The sequence below is a fragment of the Triticum urartu genome, chromosome 4A, assembly GCF_056163025.1.
Source record: "Triticum urartu cultivar PI428250 chromosome 4A, HENAU_Tu73, whole genome shotgun sequence".
NCBI classification, from domain to species: Eukaryota; Viridiplantae; Streptophyta; class Magnoliopsida; order Poales; family Poaceae; genus Triticum; species Triticum urartu.
In genome coordinates this window covers 351,116,509-351,133,523 of record NC_141876.1, presented here as the reverse complement: position 1 = coordinate 351,133,523, position 17,015 = coordinate 351,116,509, and positions in this window count along the sequence as shown.

Genomic DNA, 17,015 nt, shown 5'->3' with positions numbered 1-17,015 from the left:
ATGGAGCCGTCGCCACCGTCGCAGTTTGTCGTGGCCACCGACCTCCCCACGCCAAGCCAGCTAGCCCACGAGGACCGCCTCGCTGCGGCGCACCTCTACGCCCAGTCCCACGAGCCCGGACGCCTTGAAGAGATGCCTTCGAGCTCGTCTCCTACCTCGGACCTGCCGGTCACCGTCGCCCGATTCGTTGAACTCCGGTCGCCTCCGAGCTCGCTGACCACCTCTTCCTCTCCACTGTGAGCTCCAACGCCTCCCCTCTCGCTTCCCGTGCTCGATTTCGCCGCGCAGCCGTCGCCTCTGTCGATCCCGAGAACCCGTCGCTGCTGGCCGTGTCGCCACGTGGATAGAGCTCACGCACGTCGCGTCTGAGCATACCACCATGATCAGCGTGATGCCAAAAGCCCAAAACCCCCACCCACTTCTCCTGCCGTTCGATGTAGCGTCGTTTCCGCCAACGCCCGATCTCCGGCCGCCGCCCAAGTGCTCGCCGTCGTCAACTCCGGCCACCTCATGCCCTCCCCCTACCACCGTTGGATTCGCACGAGCCCCAGCTGCTCATAGATGGGCTCGGCCATCGATTTCGTCACCGAAGCCGCCGTCCCGATCATCACCGCTGCGTTCCCAGGTCGCCGGCGTTGAGCTCCAGCGATGCTGCCGTGGCAGTCTCATTAACTGTTAATGACCACTCTAAACACCCCCTTGAGTCACTGCCATGTGGGCCCCTGAGCCTAATTAGGTTAGTCTAATTTTTCTGTTAGATTAGTGCTAATGCCGTGGAACCCACGTGTCAGCTCTGACCATGGCCCAGTCAGCGTTGACCGGGCCCACCTGTCATCCACCCAAAGCAGCCCTGAGACACTGACGTGTGGGTCCTAGCTGCCAGGTTTGACCTGGACTGGCATTGTTGACCTGCTGACGTTGTGCAGTCGTCATGCTGACGCTATAAATCATTTTCTGGATTTAAGTTTATTCAGGAAATTCCAGAAAATGCCCAAAACTTCTAAAAATCATAGAAAATTATCCATAACTCCAAATAAGATAAATTATATATGAAAAATGATCATAAAAATCCAATCTATCCATCTGTACTGGTTTCTTGCATGTCAGAGCAACTTAAACTTGTTGTTTAGCTCAAAACATGTTAATGCACTTTATAAACCCATAACTAGAGTTTGTATTCGAATCTTTGATTCAAATGAGTTCAAACCACCCTAGTTGTAGATGCATTAGCCCAACCCACTCATTTTGCCATAGCATATTCATGCATCATATTGTTGCGTTGCATTGATTGTGTTTTTCTCTGTTTCCGGTAATTGTCCCCTCTCAGTAGACATTGCTTCGACGATGTCATCGTTGACACTGATGAAGACCCAATGCTATCTTCAGAAGTGTCAGGCAAGCACAAACCCCTTGTTCATTCCGATACAATCCCACTCTCTCGCTCCTGCTCTCTTTTACTGCATTAGGACAACAACGATTCATCTGTTACTTGTTGCGGTAGTTGAACCCCTTATCCTCTGCATGACCTGTCATTGCCACAGTAAATAGATGAAACCCACTAGCATGAGTAGGAGTTGTTTGAGCCCTGATGTGCCTACTCATTCATGCTTGTTTGTCATGCCTGCTATTGCATAGAGTTGTGTCAGGTCTGATTCATCGGGAATGAATCGGAGGTGTGTGAACATGTCCTACTATGTGTGAGCTAAGTGTGTGAACACGTTTTGGTAAAGGTAGCGATGAGAGGCCATGTAGGAGTACATGGTGGGTTGTCTCATTGAAACCGTCCTCAGGAACTGAGTTCTGTGTCTGTGATCCATGAACAGCTACTACCACTCATTGGGATCCTTAATTGACCCTCTTGGCTTCTTAATCACCCTAGTACTCTGTCCAGGAGTTGCAACTAGTTTCTGGTGTTTGTAGGTTATGTGTTGGCGGCCGTGCATAGCGCTGACCATAGGGGTGGGCTATGATGCGGTAGATACACCGTGGCACGGTGTACCGGGCGCCCGTTTGGTGTCTCGGGAACCCTGTTCACATCGTTCGGGGCCGTATGTGGAAACCTCCGCCGTACTCCCTGAGGATGGAACCTGGATAGGCGATAAACCTGGACTAGAGACTTAAGTGTTTAGGTAGGCCATGGCCGACACCCTCGTTGGGGTTCCGCTTGAAGGTTGCCGAGTACATGTCGTGTAAACGACGGTAAGTGGTGGGAGCGTGCGTGAAGAAGTACACCCCTGCAGGGTTATCAATATCTACTCGAATAGCCGGATTCCTCGGATATGGAAAATTGGACCCCTTGCATAGTTCATAGACAAGTGAAAGTGGATACTCTAAAACTCGCAAGATAAGTGTGAGTGCTATGGATGGCCTTCTCGTAGGGAGATAGGAGCGGATCCATAGTGGTGTATTGAATGGTGAATATGTGGACTCGTGTGCGCCACCTCAAAAGAGTTGCTTGTAGTCGTAGTTCAGGTTAGCCACTGGGTCAAAGCTGGCTTGCTGCAGTTAAACTCCACTACCCCTTTGTTGATACCGATGCATATGTAGTTAGTTCTGATGTAAGTCTTGCTGAGTACAATTGTACTCACGTTTGCTTAATTTATGTTTTGCAGAGAGACGTCAGTCTCGCTAGTAGTTCCCTGTGGGCTTCGACGTTTTGCTTGCTACCTCAGCTATGATCTTGTGCCCTCGGCAGGATCTGGTAGATAGTCAGGCTTCTTAGCCTCTTTCATTTGTAGATGTCTGTACTCAGACATGTTAAGCTTCCGCATGTGCTTTGATTTGTATGCTATGATTGTTGGGTCATGAGACCCATGTTTGTAATATCTCGCTCCTCGGAGCCTAATGAATAAATACTTGAGTCGTAGAGTTATGTTGTGATGCCATGTTGTATTTACACATATCGAGCATATTGTGTGTATGATTGAAATGCTTGGTATGTGTGGGATCCGACAACCTAGTTGTTTATCCTTGGTAGCCTCTCTTATGGGGAAATGTAGTCTTGTGCTTCCATGAGCCATAGTAGTCCGCTACAGCCCGGTTCACCGGAGTCCTGCTAGCCCAGCACTACTGCTCAGGACACTTGACTGGCCGGCATGTGTTTCACTTCGTTCCCGTGTCTGTCCCTTCGGGGAAATGTCACGCTGTGATATCCGGAGTCCTGTTAGCCCAGTGCTACAGCCCGGATTCACACGCCGCTGACCGACATGCTCGATGTGATTCATGTATGCCTGTCCCCATAGGTTGGTGCCGCTTTGGGTTCACGACTAGCCATGTCGGCCCGGGTTCTCTGTCACATGGATGCTAGCGACACTATCATATACGTGAGCCAAAAGGCGCAAACGGTCCCGGGCCATGGTAAGGCGACACTCGTGGGAATACCGTGTGTGAGGCCGCAAAGTGATATGAGGTGTTACCGGCTAGACCAATGTGACTTGGAATCGGGGTCCTGACAGCTTTGGTATCAGAGCCTGACTTCCTGTAAGATTACCAAGCCAAGCTGGTCGAAGTCGTGTCTAGAAATGCTTTAGTTATGTAAGGGAATTGATTGTGGAAGGGAATGTAAGGCACTTTTTACTCCTTTACCCTATGGCCTTCTAATCTGAGTCATCCTCTTCTCTTCTACGGGGATTAAGAACTAGGCTTCTCATCTTTCTATCAGGATCACGTATTACTAATCCGTAGACTCTTAGGATTGTTGTTTTCAAGCCTCAGTTCAGTTCCTACTACTTCCATATGTTCATAGCTGGCCTCAGAACATTGATATTGTGATGTTGAGTGGTTATGCCACCATTTTTGTGGGATGTCTCAAATCATTTTGAGCATTTACAGCCATTATGCTGTCCAAGTCATCCCAGGTATCTAAACAGTCTAATGCATTTGCAAATCTCTTCGTCCCGTTTCCGATGTCATTTTGGGCCAGATTAAGCACACTAATTGGTCTGTTGAGGTACTCCATTGCCTTGACATATATGTTGGACCTAGTATTATGACCCTAGGAATTCTAGCGAACCACCCACTAATCTAGCAATGCTTTATATCCCCAGTGTGAAAATTCTGGCCACCTTTCTTGAAAGCATCCCGTGATGTTATTTAGTTAGTAGGTATTCTACTACTAGGTTTTGAACCCGAGATTCACCCTACTTCATGTTGTTAGTATTTGCTAGTTCCCTTAAGATATTAGTAACCATGTGATAGTCCTCGAGGTCTGTGGTATATCGTTCTTCCAATACCATGAGCCAATATGGCAGAAGTTATTTGAACCAAAAGATCACAACTAGAGTACTCTTGAGGAGTTCTCCATTCATAATTGTGGCTCTGCCAGTCCTACCTCTCTGCATGGGTTATCCGGAAGAAACATGTTGAACTTGGTTCGACATACTAATCTATGCATCCACAACTCAGAAAGTTATATGTTCCTTGAGTGACCCTCCTCAGCTGTATTCCGACCCTAGTCTGTCAATTGATAGTCAGGAATAGTTGTGCATCCGTGTTCATCGATGCCTATTATTCTTGTGGTCCGTCAAGCCATTCTATTCCGGAATGACTAGGAGAAACAAACTCTAGTACCTCGTCCACAGCTAGGATTGGGTCAAAGTAGTTGTATCCCACAGATCAAAATGCCAATCCAACTTTTGTTCTGTTCTACCACGGAGTATCACCCTCTTTCATAACAAGAGTATTGTGAGAATTGCACACACCCTCAAATGAATTCTTGACACAGTGATACTTCTTGCCATCATTGTTCATTCCTCGGTTCCCATGTTATTGTAACTGGAATGCCGACAAGTGAATCGTGATGTGTGAAATCAATACTCCTAGCAGCCTTGTTGCTTGGTATTTAAAGGACACTACTTTCATTCTTAGCGCGTTGGTTCTTAAATCATCATTCTAAGACTGATTGTGCTACCTAGTCTTTATCTCCTGGTGCATTCTTCGATCAATGAGTTAGGATTACGTCAATCCCTCACTCTTTTAGTCATTTCGTCTTGCCTTGAAAAGCAAGATTGTTCTTGAGCTTAATAACATATTGGTGGTTCATGATTTACCGATTATCTTCTCACAAGTATCACCAGGTTGTCCCCTGACTGTTATGTTGAGTTCGTGATCAAGTTGGTTTTCCATTAAACCACCCTTTCTCCAAGAATCTGTGTTGGATACCCCTGAGCTAGTTGGTTAAGCTAAATAACAACTTGGAGAGTTGGAAGATAAAAGCTTGTCTGACTTAGTTCGTGTCAAGGGATATCTTTTGTGTGTGTGTGTTGAAGAAAGGTGATATCTTCATCGATTGGTCCTCGTGATCAGTTGTTGGACCTATTGTCTTGTCAAAACTTTGATTTGAGTATGGGCTATCACCAAATCAAATCAGAACCAATGATGTTCGTAGTGTTGTCTTACTCGTGGTTGATCCTCGAGCATACACCATTATATCATTTGTTCTGACCAATGTTATTGCTTTGTTCACATAGTTGTGGAATTCCATCTTCATGGAAATCTTTATGATTTGTTGTTGAGCCCATCAGCAGCGTCTTATCTTCTCCATGGCTCATGTCGAACATCAAGCTGGTGTTGGAAACTTGTGCAAGCATTTCTTCGTGTTTCGTTCATGAAGCATATGTTTGGATGAAAGAAATGACTACCTTTGATTCACGTGCATTTGGTGAAAGTTGCCGCCGTGAATTCGAGAAAGTTAGTTTTGCTTCCTCTGGAATCAACCCAAGTCAGTCATGCACAAGTGCGAAGTATTCTATGGCTTGGAGACTTGCAACCTTCATTCTATATGTATCCCTAGCACACGAAGCCACTGATTGATTTGTTCAAGGATAAGAAGTTTAAATGCTATTCCCGAAGGGCCCAGACAGACATGCACAAGACTTCATTATTTCAATGATGGTTCCCCATCTGAACCCGGTAGTGTTTTATTGTAAGACTACTATGTGATCATGCTTGTCTTGGACAACATGTTCATAGGTTTGTAGCGGAACCAGCTCATGTTTTGGAGCTTGCTATCGTAGTTCATTTCCGAGAATCTTGCAACGCCATCTCATCGACTTGTGTTGCAAACTTTCTTTTCAGACATGCTGAGTCTGAAGTATCCTATCACCAATCGGATCTGAATCTCAGGCAGATATGATGGTTGGAACATTCCCAGCAGTTACATTTTGTTCCCAGCTTGCACCGCCATTGTGCCAATTCCCCATGGGCTGCCCTTCTCGGTAGTTGCTGTCCAATATCATCTTTAAAAGTGGACTTACCATGAGTCCCATCCATTTCCGATGTTAAGCAAAAATCATCCATTGCGTTGTCTTCAACAAGGTAGTCCACATCATTCATTCTAGTCCGGGTATGCCATTCCTCTGAACTTCACCAAACGATTGTAGGTGAATTGCCTTAGGCTGGTATAGAGAGTTTCAATGATCTCCGTATCAAAAGTAATTCTTTTTGCCACTTAAGGGAATAACTCTATGAGTCATCTTCCCTAAGATGTCTCGTTATAGTATCATGGTAACTTAACTCCTCGCTACCTTGAAACCCCCTCACCATCTATTTAAGCGTGGAATTGTTTCCTACCAAATCGAGCCACCACCTTCTATTTCCTATCACCCCAATGAGTGTCTCGTGTCTTAGCTCAAGAGATATTCCTACGTCTCATTCCGTGAGTTGATCCTGAGTTGTTCGATCTTCAAGAAGATCGATCCTTCTAGAGTTTCCCTTTCTCCTTCATGTCGTGTTGGACAAAGATCTCGAAGGCCCGGGCGTCAAGATCATGTGGTAGAACGAATCAACATCTTCGATGAGGGCACTTGGATCACGAATATCGTGCTAGCTTTGTATCCCCTCTGTCTTCTTACCTCACGTCTTGAATCTCGGGACGAGATTCTTGTTTAGTGGGGGTGAGCTGTCACATCCCTAGCTTATGGTACTGCCTGGTGTTTTGCATCTTGTTGCATCATGTTTAAATTCTATTTAAGTTGAAATAGGGAATGACCAAACCCTAGCATCAGAAAGAATTCAACTAGGTTCAAATAAAAATATTTTCAATAAACCCAAAATGCCTTCCCAAAAATGTTCATCATCTTTGGATTGGTCTAGAACCTCTGCCAAAAATGGTGCATATTTTTCTAGGACACTTCGGATTTTTGAATTAATCCATAAGTATTTGAATTTGGACATTTAAATCTTATAAATATTTTTAATTCTCCAAATAATCTTGAAAGTCCTTGAGGGCTGTTGGGAAATATTTCGAAGGTGCCTAAAATTATTTTCAGGATTTTACCAAGTGGTTCAGTATTTTTACTAAGTCAAAAACAACACGAGAAAATAGAAAAAAACAGAAATAAAAGAGAGAGAGAGAGAGAGAGAGAGAGAGAATACCTGTGTTACCTGCAGGCCCAGCCCACCTGGCACCCCAGCACCTGGCCGGCCCACCAAGGGCAGGGGCGTCTTCTTCCTCCTGCCAGAAGGCAGAGGAGAAGATAGCCACGGCGCCACAGCGTGCCACGCCGGCAGCTGCCTGCCTGGCTGCCCCCTCGTCACCCTGGACTCCCTCCGCGATGCCACACACTCCCTCTCGACCCCCTCGCTCTCTCCCTGGACCCCCTCCCCCTCCTCTGCTCTCTCCCGCAGCACCACCGAACGGAGACGTCGCCACCGTCGCCGTTCGTCAAGGCCACGGACGCCTTGAAGAGACGCCTTCGAGCTCGTCTCCTACCTCGGACCTGCCGGTTGCCGTCGCCCGATTCGTTGAACTCCGGTCACCTCCGAGCTCGCTGACCACCTCTTCCTCTCCACTGTGAGCTCCTACGCCTCCCCTCTCACTCCCCGTGCTCGATTTCGCCGCGCAGCCGTCGCCTCTGTCGATCCCGAGAACCCGTCGCTGCCGGCCATGTCACAGGCGTGGCTACAGCTCACGCACGTCGCGTCTGAGCATACCACTGTGCTCAGCGCGATGCCAAAATCCCAAAACCCCCACCCACTGCTCCTGCCGTTCGCTTTAGCGTTGTTTCCGCCGACGCCCATCTCCGGCCGCCGCCCAAGTGCTCGCCGTCGTCAACTCCGGCCACCTCTTGCCCCCCCCTGCCACCATTGGATTCGCACGAGCCCCAGCTCCTCGTAAATGTGCTCGGCCATCGATTTGGTTGCCGAAGCCGCCGTCCCGATCATCACCGCCGTGTTTCCAGGTCACCGGCGTTGAGCTCCGGCGATGCTGCCGTGGCAGTCTCATTAACTGTTAATGACCACTCTAAACACCCCCTTGAGTCACTGCCATGTGGGCCCCTGAGCCTAATTAGGTTAGTCTAATTTTTCTGTTAGATTAGTGCTAATGCCATGGACCCCACGTGTCAGCTCTGACAATGGCCCAGTCAACGTTGACCGGGCCCACCTGTCATCCACCCAAAGCAGCCCTGAGACACTGACGTGTGGGTCCTAGCTGTCAGGTTTGACCTGGACTGGCATTGTTGACCTGCTGACGTCGTGCAGTCGTCATGCTGACGCTATAAATCATTTTCTGGATTTAAGTTTATTCAGGAAATTCCAAAAAATGCCCAAAACTTCTAAAAATCATAGAAAATTATCTATAACTCCAAATAAGATAAATTATATATGAAAAATGATCAGAAAAATCCAATCTATCCATCTGTACTAGTTTCTTGCATGTTAGAGCAACTTAAACTTGTTGTTTAGCTCAAAACATGTTAATGCACTTTATAAACCCATAACTTGAGTTTGTATTCGAATCTTTGATTCAAATGAGCTCAAACCACCCTGGTTGTAGATGCATTAGCCCAACCCACTCATTTTGCCATAGCATATTCATGCATCATATTGTTGCGTTGCATTGATTGTGTTTTTCTCTGTTTCCGGTAATTGTCCCCTCTCAGTAGACGTCGCTTCAACGATGTCATCATTGACACTGATGAAGACCCAATGCTATCTTCAGAAGTGTCAGACAAGCACAACCCCCTTGTTCATTCCGATACAATCCCACTCTCTCGCTCCTGCTCTCTTTTACTGCCTTAGGACAACAACGATTCATCTGTTACTTGTTGCGGTAGTTGAACCCCTTATCCTCTGCATGACCTGTCATTGCCACAGTAAATAGATGAAACCCAATAGCATGAGTAGGAGTTGTTTGAGCCCTGATGTGCCTACTCATTCATGCTTGTTTGTCATGCCTGCTATTGCATAGAGTTGTGTCAGGTCTGATTCATCGGGAATGAATCGGAGGTGTGTGAACATGTCCTACTGTGTGTGAGCTAAGTGTGTGAACACGTTTTGGTAAAGGTAGCGGTGAGAGGCCATGTAGGAGTACATGGTGGGTTCTCTCATTGAAACCGTCCTCAGGAACTGAGTTCTGTGTCTGTGATCCATGAACAGCTACTACCACTCATTGGGATTCTTAATTGACCCTCTTGGCTTCTTAATCACCCTAGTACTCTGTCTAGGACTTGCAACTAGTTTCTGGTGTTTTTAGGTTATGTGTTGGCGGCCGTGCATAGCGCTGACCATAGGGGTGGGCTATGATGCGGTAGATACACCGTGGCACGGTGAACCGGGCGCCCGTTTGGTGTCTCGGGAACCCTGTTCACATCGTTCGGGGCCGTATGTGGAAACCTCGGCCGTAATCCCTAAGGATGGAACCTGGATAGGAGATAAACCTGGACTAGAGACTTAAGTGTTTAGGTAGGCCGTGGCCGACACCCTCGTTGGGCTTCCGCTTGAAGGTTGCCGAGTACATGTCGTGTAAACAACGGTAAGTGGTGGGAGCGTGCGTGAAGAAGTACACCCCTGCAGGGTTATCAATATCTATTCGAATAGCCGGATTCCTCGGATATGGAAAATTGGACCCCTTGCATAGTTCATAGACAAGTGAAAGTGGATACTCAAAAACTCGTAAGATAAGTGTGAGTGCTATGGATGGCCTTGTCGTAGGGAGACGGGAGCGGATCCATAGTGGTGTATTGAATGGTGAATATGTGGACTCGTGTGCGCCACCTCAAAAGAGTTGCTTGTAGTTGTAGTTAAGGTTAGCCACTGGGTCAAAGCTGGCTTGCTGTAGTTAAACTCCACTACCCCTTTGTTGATACTGATGCATATGTAGTTAGTTCTGATGTATGTCTTGCTGAGTACAATTGTACTCACGTTTGCTTAATTTAACTTTTGCAGAGAGACGTCAGTCTCACTAGTAGTTCCGTGTGGGCTTCGACGTTTTGCTTGCTACCTCAGCTATGATCTTGTGCCCTCGGCAGGATCTGGTAGATAGTCAGGCTTCTTAGCCTCTTTCATTTGTAGATGTCTGTACTCAGACATGTTAAGCTTCCTCATGTGCTTTGATTTGTATACTATGATTGTTGGGTCATGAGACCCATGTTTGTAATATCTCACTCCTCGAAGCCTAATGAATAAATACTTGAGTCGTAGAGTTATGTTGTGATACCATGTTGTATTTACACATATCAAGCATATTGTGTGTATTATTGAAATGCTTGGTATGTGTGGGATCCGACAACCTAGTTGTTTATCCTTGGTAGCCTCTCTTATGGGAAATGTAGTCTTGTGCTTCCATGAGCCATAGTAGTCCGCTACAGCCCGGTTCACCGGAGTCCTGCTAGCCCAGCACTACTGCTCAGGACACTTGACTGGCCGGCATGTATTTCACTTCATTCTTGTGTCTGTCCCTTCGGGGAAATGTCACGCGGTGACATCCGGAGTCCTGTTAGCCCAGTGCTACAGCTCGGATTCACACGCTGCTAACCGACATGCTCGATGTGATTCATGTATGCCTGTCCCCATAGGTTGGTGCCGCTTTGGGTTCATGACTAGCCATGTCAGCCCGGGTTCTCTATCACATGGATGCTAGCGACACTATCATATATGTGAGCCAAAAGTCGCAAACGGTCCCGAGCCATGGTAAGGCGACACCCGTTGAAATACCATGCGTGAGGCCGCAAAGTGATATGAGGTGTTACCGGCTAGACCAATGTGACTTGGAATCGGGGTCCTGACAGCGCCGGCGGACGCGCAGGCTGCGCTCCTCATGGCGCACGAGCTCCTGCGCTACCGCCCCGTCGACAACTTCTATGAAGACTAGCTGGACCGCATCGCCGAGCTAGTCAGCCCCGTTGGGGACTCTCCTGCACCGTCCCTCTCGCTGCCTCGCCTGCCTGCTGTTGTGGGCGATATAGCCCATGGAGCACCTCCTCCACCTCCCCGTCAAGACATCGCCCTGGGCATGACCCGCCGCGCAGGGCACCCACGCGTGATGAACAAAGCTACCAGGAGGTCCGGCGGCCGCAAGAAGATGATCCTGCACTCCCAGCACCACCACATCAAGACTGCGCGCCGCCTTCGGTGGTGGCGCGTGAGCACCAATATAAGGCTCCACCTCCACGACGGGCTCATGTGACTACCGCGGGCTGTTGTGCCTTCACTCCGGAGCTTCGCAACATCGTCTGGTCAGGGAAGTTCAAGCCTAACTTGCAAGCTGAGCATCGAGGCGGCCAACATCGATGAGATGGTCATTGAGAACTGGTTTCCCATGGCCCTCAAAGATGCCGCGCGCTCGTGTCTCCTGAACCTGCCCACGAGATGCGTGAGCGTTTTGTCGCGAACTTCCAGGGCACTTGCGACCGCCCGCCGGCCGCTGGTGACCTTCGACGCATCAAGGAGCACCCAGGGGAGACCCTGCAGAAGTACATCCATCTCTTCAACGGTGTTCGCCTCAAGATCGCCAAGGTTTCGGACGACGCCATCATCTCAACATTTTCTGATGGTGTCCGCGACGTCAGGATGAAGGAAGAGCTCGCCATAGACGAGGACCTGTGCACGGCTCTGGAGATGTTAAACATGGCAACCAGGTGCGCGATTGCTGAGGAGGGTCGCCTCTCACTCCTGGAGCTCCCAGGGACAGACCCATAAGACAAGAAGGCCAAGGTCAAGGATGTGAAGCGCAAGGGGCCGGCCGCGCTTGCGGCTGAGCCGGAGATGAAGCGCGGATGCGACCACCCAGAGTCATCCAAGGGCAGCCGCCCGTTCTGCGTCTTCCACAACATGCACAACCACAACACCAATGACAGTCAGGAGCTCATGGCCATCTGTGACGGGCACCTCGGTCGTCGCCCCGAGTGCAGCGACCGGGGCTACGGCCGTGGAGGAGGCAATGTCGGATTGCGGGTTCCGGCAAACCCTTGAGGTTCGAACACTGGGGTGCGCATGAATATCTCTCCCTAGCTCACTCTTGCAATGATCTCATGGCCTAGCTCGCCGAACCCAAGGAACGAGTGACACGAGAGTTTATACTGGTTCGGGCCACCGCTGTGGTGTAATACCCTACTCAAGTGTGGTGTGGTGGATTGCCTCGTGGGCTAAGGACAAACTAGTACAATGGATGAAAAGCCTCTTGAGGAGAGGTGTTGTCGTGCTCGATGAGCTGGTGTGTTTGAGGATGGTCTGAATTGTCCAGCCTTTTCTATGGTGGTGGCTAGCCCTGTTTATAGAGGCCCTGGTCCTCTTCCCAAATGTTTAGGCGGGAAGGGATCCCAGAACGACCAATTTCGAAGGGAGACAACTAGGACAAGTTATCTTGACAAAAGGTGGTCTTCCCCTGCCAAAGGCTCTGGTGGTGACGCTGCCGTGGTCTCCGCGGTGACCTCCGTCCTGCCGTCCTATTTGTCTTGGTCTTGTTGCACTGATATGGAACCCTTTGCCTGATGCCTCAGGACTCCTCGCCTGCGCCTGCTTCCTTAGCACCAAAGAGGAAACCGACACTCTGCGCCCGCTGACGCCCGCCTGGCCTTGGTCGTCATGGCTCACATCACGCGGACCTCGCGAGGTGCCCCTTGCATAGATGTCTCCGCTCCTTAGGAGCCAGCCTAGCGAGGCTACCCCTGGGGAGGTCTTGGTGTCGTCCGCCTCACGAGGCTTGGCCCCTCGCAAGGGTCTTGAGTTCTTGCTGATGAAGATGGGCCATACCAGGCCGTTGGTGGAGCCACACCCTAGGCCGTTGGTGGAGCCACACCCTAGGCCGCAGGCAGGCAGGTCTGGGTACTCCCATTCCTTGGACGCCGACAGTAGCCCCCGGGCCCAAGGCGCGATCGGACTTGGCTTCGAGGCGAAGCCAAAGGGCAAGTGCGAAGCGCCATGGGCCCCAGCCGCCTGCGGCCTTGATTGACGCGTGGCGATTGATAGGTCGTGGGCATCTCTGCTTCCCCACGCTGCCTCGGCAACTGCCCGACTTGACGAGACCCTGCTGCATGCAGAAGAAAACCATCATTACCTTAGATCATGGAAGCTCGCGGTTGGCCTCCCTCTGGATATCAATGAGGAGTGGGGCGGAGCCCCCGTTGCTCATCTCTTCCTCCATCTGGCTTGCTTCCTCTTCTTTCTCTTTTCTTTTCCGTCTTGCAGCAACACCCATGGCGCCAATACGGAGGTTCTACGCCGCTGAGAAGGAGAAAACCACCCACGAAGAGCTTGGGCCACTCCCACCAAAGAAGAGGCTAGTCCGCTCCCGCGACATCGTTGTGAGGCTGGAGGTGACAAGGCCTTGGTACGAGCGGCCTCCCCCCGGCTACCCGCTATCCTTGTACGCTCGGGCAGAAGGCTCCAGAGGAGGAGGTAGCGACTGGCGCCGCTCGTGCCAAGGTTGCGGTGGCCCTGCCATGGTGGCCCGCGCTGCCGCCCCGCGAACGCACGCCGAGGACTCCTTGCATGATCTCGTGGTGTGGGCGGAGATGCCACCGCGCACATGGATCTGATTCCCTCCATTCGTTGCCGAAGTGATGCTGCCAAGGGGGCCGCTCGAGCTGTGGCTACAGCATGCCGAGTGCGGCACCCCGGCGACGGGAGCAGAGGTCGAGGCCGTCTCCCCGGCAAGATTTTCATGACCCATGGATGGGGTGAGGTTGCCCGTGTCTGTCGCACGGAGGGGACCCTCGCCATCCATTTTGAGTATGACGGCGCCTCCATGATGCTCTTCAAAGTCTTTGATGAGGAAAGCTGCTGTCTGGAGTGCTGCCCTGAAGGGGATCGCCAGGACAGTGCAGGGGCAGGCGCTGGGCCCGTCCTAGGTCCTGCCGACGACTCCTCCAGCAGCAGCGATGGCGCTTGGGAGTCCAGCGACTCTCCCAAGCCTGACGAGACTCCGGAGGCGAGCGACGATAGCTATGTGCCCCGAGCTCACGCCGCGCCCGGAGCACAGCAGCGCGTCCGCTCGTCGTCGCCACTGATTAGGATGGGGTTGGCGTCGGCCCCTCGTGACCCACTATTGATGATGGCGCTGGCGGTGATACTTGTAGATAGGGCTCCTAGAAACTTCGTTCTTTATTTCCCTGTGAGGAATCGAGATGAACCCTGTGAGGGTGTGTAAAGATTATATAACACTTTTGCATCAATATCATTTTCAATGCGAAGTTCATGATTGCACGTCTTTCTCCGGCATTGTCCCCCTTTTCGTCCTCGTGGTAGCTTAGTGCTCTACGTCGATAGGTCCTAATCCCCAGGCAGGCTTCAACCGTCGCTGGTAGGCCAGGTCGCAATGCCGCGGTCAAGGCCAGGAGGTGAACGACCCGAGGTCCGGTAAGAGCTCCTAAGGTGCGATGCTCAAGAGGCCCCCCTTGGCACGCAAGCAGCTCCCTAAAGGTAGAAAACGAAGGCGGCATTACATAAAGCAAGGCTGCAGGAGCCGAGAATCCTAAGTCGCGGGCTGGGTTGCCTTGGATACATGACTTATCTTAACGATCATGGATTGGTTCCTTGCGTGGCACCCGGTTCGTGGGCCGCTGATGGCGATGCTGCCAGGTTGTGTCCATGCCAGCTCCCACCCTTCACACTCTCCTGGGTGCTCTGCATCCTTGGGTCCCGGCCCTCGAGCGAGCTCAGCCACCGCTGGTATGCCAGGCCACGATGTCGTGGTCAAGGCCAGGGGGTGAGGGCTGAAGAGCCAGTAAGAGCTCATGAAGCACGATGCTCAGGAGCCCTCCCTTTAACGCCCAAGTGAAAAGCATGAAAGGGAGCAGCTGGTGGGACCTCCCGTAGCTAGGCTCCATAGGATCCTGCGGGTTAGTGCGAGAGAGAGAGAGAGAGAGAGAGTACCCCATAGTGGCGGTTGCCGGCCTGCCATTAATCCTTCCACGAGAAGTTGAAGGCACTGAGGATCTAGTGAGGTGGCGTACACGGAGCGGGCCGCGAGCCAGAGCTCGATCGCACAGGTTTATCAATGTTGCAGGGACAGACCCGAGCACAAGCACCGTGCCAGCATGTGAGTCTCCCGTTGCAGGATAAGCAAGTAACCAATCAGCAGCACGGGAGGCCGTAGTGAGCAAGCACCAGGTGAGTAGTGATTATAGAGCAATTCATGCGAGGAGGCAAGCCAGTTCAGATAGATGCAAGAACGATACATGCCACTGGGACGGACGCAAGCGGCCTGGGGATGATACAGGCCATGAGGTGCTCCCAACAGAGTAAGCAAAAGACGCAAAAGGATACACGCCGTAGGGACAGGCCCATGCGACTTGGGGATAATGCAGCCCGAAGGGCGCCCCTAACTGAATAAACTGGAAAGAGTCACCTGATATTGTAGCTGGAGTGGTGTCGGGGTAGCTGAAGATGCACGCCAGAGAAGTTGCTCCTCATGAGCCGCTAGGGTCCTGAGCCTCAAGAGGCTCCGCAGGCCCAGGTGGCTCCTAAAGAACTGTCATGATCTCCACCAGGACATCGTGATGCCTGGCCTCCTGAGCCGATAGAATGCTCCACACGTGGCACTAGAAGGTGACAGCCGCATTCTGCAGGCCGAGGGGCATGCGAACGTAGCAGTGAGGGGGACCCTCACACCGTCCAACACGTGAAGGCCATAAACGTCCTTGAGATGCGGCCCTATTGAGCCCTGGAACATCGATGCAGACGCGCAGCCCGCCGCCCTTGGTAGTGTGGGTAGCTGCGCTAGGTGGTGGGCAATGGTCGCTATGTATGGTCCTTGCCTCTTGAAGCTCCTGCATCGCCTTGGTGATAAATTCCTGAGCACAAGGCGTCCCACCCCTTGTGCCCCCTTGAGGTAAACATGCGACCAAACACGCCTCCACATGGTGCCCGAGCGCCTCCCTCGTGACGTTGGTTTTGGTCTGAGGCCCTCCATAAGGGAGCCCCCGAGCCCAGCCTAAGGAGGGCGCCAGGTGCGCCGTCCTATGCGAGGGAAGAAGGCGCCCCATCTGCGGGCGCAGGACCTGAGATAGTGCCGCTGGAGACGCCGCCCTCCTGAGGTGCTCAACGGAGTAGCTGCTTCTTCTTCTTGGGGTTGGCCTCAGGAGGGTACAGGGTGCCTTCATTGTTGGGGTCTTCGGTCACTGCATCTTGATAAGCGCACTCAAGGGAGCACACTGCATCTCATTCTTCACAGGGGACCGTGATGATGCCACTGCTCCCTGGCATCTTGAGGATGTTCTAGCCGTGGTGAGTGACTGCCATAAACTTGGCCAAGGATGGAGTTGTATGGCAGGCGGATGTGGGCGACGTCGAAGTCGATGAGCTCGGTGCGGTAGTTGTCATGCTGGCGGAAGGTGATAGGGAGGTGGACTTGCCCTATCGCATGGAACCTGGATGCTGTCGAATGTCTCGACGGACAGGACATTGAGCCCTACACCGCCGTCTATGAGGGTCTTGGTGACTTGAACGGTGCTGATGACGGGTGAGCAAGGCATCGGGAGGGCGCCGACGGTCGGCGCGCACTTGAGATGGTCTGACGAGCTGAAGGTGATGGCACACTTGGACCACCTGAGTTGGCGCGTGGCCTCGTGCCTGGGAAGGGCCGCGTTCGCCTCGCGACTAAACTGCTTGAAGGCACACTGAGAGGCTAGGGCTTGAGCACCACCTAAGATACAACCGATGGCGGATGGCTCCTGGAAGCCCCCAGCCCCCTCATCTTGATGGTGGTTGAGGGAGTCCTGGATGAGGGGGTCTCCGGACAGCCGGACTATATCCTTTGGCCGGACTGTTGGACTATGAAGACACAAGATTGAAGA